The sequence below is a fragment of the Bubalus kerabau genome, chromosome 3, assembly GCF_029407905.1.
Source record: "Bubalus kerabau isolate K-KA32 ecotype Philippines breed swamp buffalo chromosome 3, PCC_UOA_SB_1v2, whole genome shotgun sequence".
NCBI lineage: Eukaryota > Metazoa > Chordata > Mammalia > Artiodactyla > Bovidae > Bubalus > Bubalus kerabau.
In genome coordinates this window covers 6,111,856-6,122,562 of record NC_073626.1, presented here as the reverse complement: position 1 = coordinate 6,122,562, position 10,707 = coordinate 6,111,856, and the positions used below count along the sequence as shown (strand labels likewise).

At 41.2% G+C, this 10,707-nt stretch overlaps 1 long non-coding RNA gene across 1 annotated transcript; it reads right to left on the bottom strand.

Moving 5' to 3' along the window:
* Window positions 1–713: 713 nt before the first annotated feature.
* Window positions 714–2,679, bottom strand: LOC129647409 (uncharacterized). The gene is made up of 3 exons (XR_008712311.1): window positions 2,555–2,679; window positions 979–1,170; window positions 714–848 (listed from the first exon to the last, which is right to left on the bottom strand). It is a non-coding gene; the product is annotated as an uncharacterized LOC129647409 (long non-coding RNA).
* Between the last annotated feature and the right edge of the window lie 8,028 nt (window positions 2,680–10,707).

Below are 10,707 nucleotides of genomic sequence, written 5' to 3'. Positions count from 1 at the left end.
CATCGCTGAGCCACCAGGGAAGCCCAGCCACCAGCCATAAGTATACATAATCCCATCCCTTTGAGCCTCCCTCCCACCCACCCCTATCACACTCCCCCATCCCACCCCGCTAGGTCATCACAGAGCCCTGAGCTGCGCTTCCTGTGCCATCACAGAAGCTTCCCACTAGCTATCTATTTTACACATGGTAGTGTATATATGTCAATCCCAGTCTCCCAATTTGTCCCACCTTCCCCTCCCCCCAGCGTGTTATTTTCAGTTCCCACGATCCACTGTGGGGTAGGTGTTACTATAATCCTCATATTCCAGATGAGGAAACTGGGGCACAGAACTTTTAAATAATTTGCCCACCATTATGTGTCTAGGAAGTGCCTGAGCTGTTTGAACTTGGGCAGTCTGTCTCCAAAGCCCACATAATGAACACCGCCATCCCCTTGTCACATGAGTACAGTGGGTGCCCTCTGTCCAGAAGCTATGCAGAGAGGAATAAACCGCCCGCTTCTTACAGTTGTTGGTTCCCTTAGACAGGAATACTTTTCTCTCTGGAGATAACGATTCAAGAGAAAAATTTACCAGCAGCAAGAAGGGCTTAGATTTGATGCCTTTTATCTGCAAGAGTGTGATCTAGTGCCCTCTAGAGGGGAAATAAAGGAGATTAGAGGCTACGTAGGATTTTTTTTTTTTTTAATGAATGTAAGCAAGAAAACTGCATTAAGAAAATATAAACATCAGTGCTGGAAAAACCTACACTCCTATTACTAAATCAGATACACTCTCTCTCTTCGATTAAATTCCTCATCTTCTGTAATGTGGAAAGGATAGTGTGTACTGAGTGTTGTACAGATGGACTGCAGCCAACGGGATAATATTAAAATAAAGAACATTGGAAAGTAGATAGCAAAATATTAGATATGTCAACAATAATTATTTAGGTAGTACAATTTCACAGCTGTATGATTTGAAGACACCGAAAATCACCTTCGGCATGCTCGAATAAAAGAGAAGATAATTAGTGAAAAATCCGTTGTTCCTGTGCAGAACCCTTGGTGTGACTCCAATCGGCAGGAAATCAGGTCACCTGCACGGTGCATCGAGACACAGCTCAAGCACCGAAAACCCGTCCTGGTTCTGAAGAAATCTGATCTCTCTAGAAACCAGTGTTTGCGGATGCTGACAATAAAGAGATTTTTAAAAGTCTAAGGCAGAAAAAATATACATATGACTAATATCTTGGATAATTGGTACTCATTAAATACTTGATAAATTAGTGAAGGAATTCTGGTTGTAGTTATACTATAAAGGTCAAATACTCTTTAGTTCTTTCTTCTTTATGTATTGTCTAACTTCTCACCCATCTTTGTTGTACTAATGAAATGAAGATATCCATCATGATGTAACTGTGAGCTGGGGGGATCTAAATTACCTTCATCTGGCACCATTCCAATATACTATAAATGAGGTAATTGTCCTTGACTATAAAATTTGCATTTTCAAGACTTAATTGCTATCATTACATCTTTTCGTAATTCTATTAATTTAACTGAATGGAGCGTTTGGTTTTTTATGGTTAAAAATTTGCATTAAAACATTGTACATCTAAATAGAATTTTAATATTTTTTATCAAAAGCTCTGTACTGTTATCCCAGAGGAGCTAAATAATTTCTCAAGAAAAAGTAAGAGACTGTCAACCAGCAGGTTTTACCTTCTGTGATCATTAACAGACCTTCCAGTCACCTGGCAAATACTTCATTCTGGGACTTGAGAAATTACTGAGGCTGTGTCCTCCATGGCGTCGTCCTCACTAATCATTAACAGGAGGTCTACTAGCCATGGCCAGCGCATGCAGGGGTGCCCTTTCCTGAGATCATCTTGGTGTTTGAGGCCTTTCCCTCTTACTTGCAGAGAATGGGTCATCCCATGTCTGCCTGTGTTTGGGTTCTGTTAGAATATTCTGTCCCGACTGCCTTTCCCCTCCAAGCTCCCCGCTTCCATTCACAAGTCTGATCTTCCAGGCACGGTTCAATGCGCAGACTAGTTGAAAAATGTGACAATTCTCCCTCCTACTGCAGGGTGCCCTTGAGAAAACTTTTCACCTTAGCCTTTGGAATCTTTTTGGTCACTGTTACAGCTATGGCAGCCTTTTCTAAATAAATTTGAATGTGGAATCTTTCTAGCAGATTAACTAAAGCACTTTCTTAAGTGAAGTCACCTATAATTGCAGTTAGTAAAGTTGACTTGTTACTTAACAATTTGCCAATGCTTTAGACTTTGGAAAGCTGCCAGTGTCTTGATTTTCAGGACAACCAAGGTTGGTTGAAATCAGAAGAGAACTGGAGGAAAATGTTTGGAAGGAGTGGGTAGAAACTCAAAAGGAGCCTTTGTTTTGAACGATTTGGCATTGTAGGGAATTCTCTTTCTACTCGTTGTGCAAATAGGTTCTCATAGACCTGCATTTTACACCTTCATTTTCACCATGGAAAGATGACAAATATTTGCAGAAAGTGGACCGGGAAAGGAAAGCTTCCTTAGAGACAAGAAGAACCTCAGGCATACTCTTTTTGAAGCGCTCACTTTTGAAGGTGAGGAACTGTAGTCCAGAAAGCTCTGAGAATTGTCCACAGACTTATATCTAGTCAGCAGCAAAGACAGATCTAGACATCAGCACTCTTGGTTCTAGTATGGACTTCCTCTCCAATGACCAAAGCTCTTCACCTGAGGGCCAGCATTACAGACGACAAATGAAGCAGTGGAGCTTGGGAAGGTTTAATGAGAAGTGGTTGCTATGAGCCCTGGATGCCAGGATTAGCTCCTCAATGGACAATCTTTCTACCTCATGGATCTTTCTCTAAATATTCCCAGGCCCAACCCCTGAAGCCCAATAAATGGAAGGGCGTGTGTCTAGCCAACCGCAAAGCCATTGTGCATCACCTAGGTTTCTTTCCCCACCAAACAGAAACACCCACATGTTGTATACATGACATCACTTTTGATTCATTCAGAGGCATAAAATGTGGCAACTCCCACCTCAAAATAAATTCAAGGTGCACTCCTGGGAAATACAGGGCTGTATTGTGTTGCTGAGCACACTATAACGTATCCACATAGCAGTGGCATCAGGTCTGAGTCATTCATGAAACGAGAAACACCGTATTCATCAGCATATACAAAACACGTCGCTGTGTCTATTCAAGGTTGCAGGATGGGCTCTTTTAGTTTAATTAAACCCAACTCATGATTTCGATTGTACTTGACCAATATTAATGAAATCAGCCAATTATTTGAAAATCTTTACAACAAAGATATTTCTTGTCAGAAGAGGAAATAAATATTCCTATCTCTGCCTTTTGCCCCAAATCCTCCCGCACAACATGATTAGTCATAGCTTCGTATTCCCTGTGCTTTATATTCTTAATGCATGATATTTCGAGCTTGCCCGTTTAGAAAAGGGCAGGTAATAATCACAAATTTGTTACGACCATGGGCCAAGTGAAAAGACTGTGTGAACTTTGTATCTCATCCTCTACATTTACCTAATACCTCAACTCAAAGAAATCCAAGTCAATTTAACAAACATTTACTGAGCTTCAATTATATTCTAGGCATTATACCCAGTGCTGGGATCTTAGAAACGAAGTAAGCATTTCTCTTTACCTAAGCAATTTATTTCTCTCATCTGAATGGCTTCCTGGCAGCTCAGACAGTAAAGGATACATCTGCAGCGCAGGAGACCCGGGTTCCTTCCCTGGATTAGGAAGATCACCTGGAGAGGGGAATGACTATCCACTCCAGTACTCTTGCCTGGAGAATCCCATGGACAGAGGAACCTGGCGGGCTACAATCCATGGGGCTGCAGAGAGTTGGACACGACTAGATGGCTAACACTTTGTTAATGGCTATAGCTATTATCATTTACCTCTTTCTTTACTACTTTATGGAGAAGGCAATGGCAACCCACTCCAGTACTCGTGCCTGGAAAATCCCATGGGTGGAGGAGGCTGGTAGGCTGCAGTCCATGGGGTTGCTAAGAGTCGGACATGACTGAGTGACTTCACTTTTACTTTTCACTTTCATGCATTGGAGAAGGAAATGGCAACCCACTCCAGTGTTCTTGCCTGGAGAATCCCAGGAACGGCAGAGGCCGGTGGGCTGCCATCTATGGGGTCGAGCAGAGTCGGACATGACTGACACGACTTAGCAGCAGCAGCAGTAGCAGCATAGCTGATTAAAAACTCTGTGACAGTTTCAAGTTAACAATAAAGGGACTCAGATACATATACATGCATCCTTTCTCCCCCGGACACCCCTCTTATCCAGGCTGCCACGTAACACTGAGCAGAGTTCCACGTGCTATACCCAATTGACCTTTGTTATCCATCTGTCCTTGTAGGAAATTCCCAATGCAGAAGTGGTAGTATCAACATATGCTTTCATGTACACACACACACACATATACACACAAACGCACCCATGTACACTAAGTAGCTAGACAATATATTAATAGCAAAGAGTGCATGCAAACACTCACTGTCCATACAGTTCTCTGTCCAAACCTAAGCTTTTTAAAGTCTTGATTTCCTTTAAGACATCTCTAAAGGCAAACTTTTTTTTTTTTCCCAGGGGTGAGGGGTGTTCTACCTACAATCACAGTAATAAAATATAACTAAATATTTTCTATAAATATGTCTATTTTTAATACTTGTCATATATTTGAAATAATTATTTGTTAATTTAGGTAATTTCTATTTATTACCACTAAATAAATGTAATTAATTTTCAATTCAATAGTATATGTTAACTTCTCATTAAACTGGAGAATTTACCATTATTTGCATGTTTCTACTGTTGTGTTGAGTTCTTGATCAATGTTATTTCCTCCTCTTTTAAAAAATTCATTGTTTTAAATAAGACCTTTTATTAAGCAAGAGAATACGAATTCTATACATTTTATTTATTAGGTATTTCAATTACTTTATTTGAAGGTTAAGCTGTCAACATTTGGTGAAAAAAACATAAAGACATCATACTAATAATTTAAACTCTTCTCTGCATGGAATAATTTTTCTTAAATTCTTAAAACATTGCAAATTATCCACAATACATCACACGGTTTTGCACTTCATACCCTATGTGACAAGGATCATTTTAATCTACTTGTCCTGAAATAATCTGTTTCAGTTCTCCCATCTCTCAGCGAGCCAGCCGTTACTGAGACCAGTGCGGCTAAAGACGGGCGGGTACGTTCCGCTGTGGACTGACCCCGTACTGGTGACAGTGTTCAGGAGGAGCCGGCTGTTCCTCACGGAGTGCTGAAGCTGACATGCAGTAGTATTGTAAGAGTCATTTTCAACTGAAAATTACAGGTTTTCCCCACGAATATTTACTGAGCAATTTCTCTAGGCCAGGAACTCTACAATGCACTGGCGATAGAAAGAGCCATTTAAAAAGTAATTATTTTCATCAATATCTGTGCCTTCAACAACTTGTACTTCAGGGTGAAGATGCATAATATAGAATAATGAATTAAAGTGCACTGGATAAATGCGATAATGGTGGTAGGCATGAGATTCTATGGAGCTGTGTAATAGAGGTCTCTAACCTAGGCTGCCAGGGACAACAGCTGGGTCACCTTCCTGGGTGTGTTGATTCTTAAAAATAATGGGTGGAAGGTAGAGTCTGAGGCAGAAGGACAGACCAAGATCCAGAAGTGAGAGAGGCCATGGTCAGGGTAGGATTTGTGCTGTTTTCCTTTAAAGATGTAATAATCAGAAGGGTTTGTGATACAGGACCATGGCCCTGGATACAGTATTAACCTCTTAGCTTTTACTTCACTTAGCAGTAAGATCTCGATATTTTGAAACATCTCTGAAGCCCGGTGTGCTTCTCAAAAAATTGAAAACCATCTTTGCTTCTTACCATTCAAACTAGGAGGATAAGATGAAGCAATGCAAATGAGGTAAAAGACCCTCAAAAAATTTTATACCAGCCCGTGTAAGAACTGGGAGGAGAAACAAGACCTCAGTATTAGAGGGACTCAAGTAGCAGGCAAGTACTGACTTAGAAGTCAGAGTCACTGAAAGCAGTATTTTACATTACACCAGAATGCCAGGATCCATCCCTGGCTGTAGGCTGCCTACCTGCATCTGAGATGCAATGACTATCCACCTGAAGAAACCTCGGCCCCTTTCCTGCTGAAAACACGTCAAGATTCTGCTACTGTATCTTCTGAAACTTCCACAACTTAGCCATTGTCAAGACCCATGAGGCTGACATTTTGGCATTAATCTCCAATACCACTTTATTTTCAGACTGAACTCAAGAGCGGTTAAAGGAAAGCAAAGGATTTAATAATTGTGCTAAACTGTAATTGTGAAAATGCTACACTTAATTAAAATGATTGCATACTATGGGGCTTCACTGAAAATCGGCTTGCCTTTTCTCTACTGATGGCATGAAATATGACTGCTTTTTACAACAGACCAGATAACATAACTGCTGGACGTATATTCTCTGAAGTTGGGCCAGCTTTAAATCTTGGTTCTCTCACTTGTTAACTGAGCGATCTGCAACAAATGCTTTAACCTTCCTTTTCAGCTGTTTCTTCACCTGTAAAATGGGATAATGATAACATCCAGTTCATAGCGTTCCTGGCAAGAATAAATGAGGTAATTCACATAAAATTGTCAGAACAATGCCTGGCACATAGTAAATGCTCAATAAATGCTGATGATTATTATATCAAGCACCAGGGTCAAGATGAGTTACCTTGCTGGCACTCATAAAATTTGCAACCAAAATGAATGAACATTTGACTCAGGTCAGTAGCAAATAATGATATAACACTTCATATAAGTTCATTTTAATAAGGGTACTTCCAAGAAGGCCTATTTGAAAGCAAACTCAGACCAGTGTGAATGAAAAGAACATGCATGAGAATGACAATATTCAACAGCAAACATTGCTTTTAATGAGGGCAAGTTTCTGTCCGTGGGTTGTTGCAACAAGACGTCTGTAAATAGCTTGCTCGTTACAGAGTAAGAAACTGTCACAAAGGGAGAACTCCAAGGTGTTGGAGAGCATTTAAAATATTGAGTCATGAGTGCTACTTCCAAAGAAACAATACCTTCTGCTGTTTTCCACTTGTGCTTAAAATACCAAAACAAAATGGCAATGATAGAACTTATTATTTTAACCAAGCTTCCATGTTAAAATCCCGCCTCTCATCACTCTGGGCAAATGTCACAGAAAGAGTGGCTTTGATATTCTGCCACCACAAGTGTGAAATAGTCTGACAGAAAACTGCATCCCAGCGAACAAAGGTTTGTATATTTGGAAACAACCAGGAGGCTTGCTGAGTCGCTGGCTCGCATCTGCTTATCTGACGTGTGTCCATTTAATGTGCGGATCCAGTGACTGGGGCAGTTGTTCAAAGCATCTATGCTGTCCTGATGGACTGCTACAGAGGGTTCAGAAAACAGCCAACATCCAAAACTTGCTCCAGAGGGTCAACCCAGAGAGTAGGCACTTCATTTTTGCAACAAGGCATTCCCTTCTTTTTAAAATGTTTGAGGCATTCTTCTGGAAATGATCAGTTGCCTCCTTCTACAAGTGCATGTAATAGATTGTTCCCCGTGTAGCTGGACTGAGTTTCCTCTATTAGGAGAGCATGGGGCTTCCCAGGTGGCTCAGTGGTAAAGAATCTGCTTGCCAATGAAGGAGACACGAGTTCAATCTCTGGGTCAGGAAGATTCCCCTGGAGGAGGAAACAGTGACCCACTGCAGTATTCTTGCCTGGGAAATCCCATGGACAGTGGAGCCTGGAGGGCTACAGTCCCTGGGGCTGCAAAGAGTCAGTACTTAGCAACTAAACAGCAAGAACAATAAAGAGGGCATAACTTTTCTTCACATTTCTTCACTGATCTTGACATTCTCTTTGCCACTATGCAACTTTTACCACTGTAGTGGAAATAAAAGCTTTCTTCTTCTAAAACCTTATGTTTAGTTAGACTGACCACCTTTTCATACCCTTATTGACCATTCTATTCTATTGTTTGAATTTTTGAATGGCCTGTTCATACAGTTTGCTCATTTTTATAGTGGGCTTTTTTTTCTTTCTCTTAGTGACTAATTAATATTAGACTTCTTCACATTTTCTATGTAATAAAGTGAAAGTGAAAGTCGCTCAGTCGTGTCTGACTCTTTGCAACCCCGTGGACTATAAGGTCCAAAGAATTCTCCAGGCCAGAATACTGGAGTGGGTAGCTGTTCCCTTCTTCAGGGGAGCTTCCTACCCCAGGGATCCAACTCAGGTATCCAGCATTGCAGGTGGATTTTTTTTACCAGCTGAGCCAAATAGTTCTTTCTTTTTCAATATTGTCTTTCCTCCTCAGCCAATGGCTACTTTTTTGTCCCCTGTATTGTCTTTAAAAGTACTTTTATTTGATAATCATCTCAAACTCAAAATTTCTAAGAAGAGTACAAAGAATACCTGTGCATATTATCCCTAGATTTTTTTTTTGATTGTTAATATCCTACTTTTCTTCCTTATATGTATGTGCAAGAGTACATGCTAAGTTGCTTCAGTCCTGTCCCGCTCCCTGCAGTGCTATGGACTGTAGCCCACCAGGCTCCTCTGTCCATGGGATTCTCTAGGCAAGAATACTGGAGTGGCCATGTTCTCCTCCACAGGATACTTCCCACCCAGGGATTGAACCCACTTCTCCTGCAGCTTCTGCAGTGCCGGCAGATTCTTTACCACTGAGCCACTGGGGAAGCCCTTATGTGCATGCATGTCAGTGTTGATGTAATATAATGATAGTTTTTTCTTTAAGATAAAAACCCACATTTTTTGTCCATGTAAACAGCTCAGAGAGCTAGATTTTTAAAATCCATTACAAAATGTTTGCTTTTAAGTGAGTTTAACCCATTTAAGTTTTTTGAATAATAAATATATGTTGCCTTAATTTTCAGTGTTTTGTGTTAGTTTTCTCATTAACATCCTCTTTCCTTTTTTTTCTCATTATCTGCCCCCCTTTTTTTTACATTGATACATTTTTTATATTTAATCTTATTAAGCCAAGTTATTTTGAAGAATGTCCTTAATTTGGGTTTGTCTGAAGTTTTCTCATCAATAGATTTAGGTTACAATCCTTGGCAGGAATGCTTCAGGATAGATACTGGGTTTTCATCACATCCTATCAAGTGAAGTGAAGTCGCTCAGTTATGTCTGACTCTTTGTGACCCTTTGGACTGTAGCCCTGTAGCCCACCAGGCTCCTCCGTCCATGGGATTTTCCAGGCAAGAATACTGGAGTGAGTTGCCATTTTCTTCTCCAGAGGATCTTCCCAACCCAGGGATCGAACTCAGGTCTTCCACATGGCAGGCAGACTCTTTACCCTCTGAGCCAGGAGGGAATCCCACATCCTATCGGGGGACATATCAGGGGACAAATCTCAAGTTTATTCCAGAGGCAGCCAGAGGCAGACATGTCTCCATCTTTCTAGGTTCTAATTTTGCCTTTCCTTCCTCCCCCACTTCACGAGGCTCCTTTCTCGCAGCCCGCTCTAAAGGCACAAGCAGTTGTTGTCGCTGTTCAATGCTAAGTTGTGTCTGACTCTTTGCAACCCCACGGAGTGCAGCAGGCCAGGCTTCCCTGTCCTTCTTTTGGAGTTTGCTAAAATTCAACATGTAAATTGTATAACCCTACCCCACAATTGCATAAAGTTAAATCTTTACAGTAAATTCCTGATTCTACATTATTTCTAGTATTTCTGTTTCTCTGATAAAAATCATAGCTGGTAGAAATATTAAAACATTTATTTATCAATCTATCTAGAAAACCTGGAGTACAGCTTCCATTCTAAGCCAAAACCATGAAGTTCATCTTCCCTTCTTTCCTTCCATGTTTAAAACTCTATTAATGTGAGAAACATAGCTTCTATTAGCATTAATAGGCTCACTTGTTTGATCAGTTCCCAGGGGCTTCCCAGGTGGCACAGGGGTAAAGAATTCGCTTGCCAATGCAGGAGATGCAAAAGACACGGGTTCAACCCCTGGGTTGGGAAGTTCCCCTGGAGAAGGAAATGGCAACCCACTCCAGTATTCTTACCTAGGAAATCTCATGGACAGAGGAGCCTGACTGGCTACAGTCCATAGGGATGGAAAGAGTTAGATACGACTGAGTGACCGAGCTCACACACCTGTATACATACATCACCAACCTCCCATAGCCTTCCAACGCAGACGCTCCCATGCAGGCACCTTCCTTCCCCTGCTGGAGTCTTCTCATCCTGCTAGGGCCCCAGTTCCTTATTCCTGAGTCAGCCACCACACCTTCCCCAGCCCGGTGCCCACTCCTCACTCTGCTCTGTCTCTGACACCCTGTCCCACCCACCTGCATTCTCCACCCCCTGCCTCTTGCCTCATATGGACGCCTGTGATGTTCAGCTCCATCTAAATGGCTTTAGAACTGACTTTCTCAGGAAGAAGATGAGGAAAAGTTTGTGGAAGAGGAAACAAAGCCTGCTCTTACGTTTTTATGATATTTCATCCTGAATAGCTTTCTAAATTAAGAGATTATCTTTTTGTTTTTTTTTTCTGATCATTTTAAGATGTTTTCTTAATTTCCGGTTTCTCTGGTTACTGAGAAGAGAGACGTTGATTCAAATCACCCTCCTCCTACAGGTAGTGTAATTCTCCTTGATTGTCTT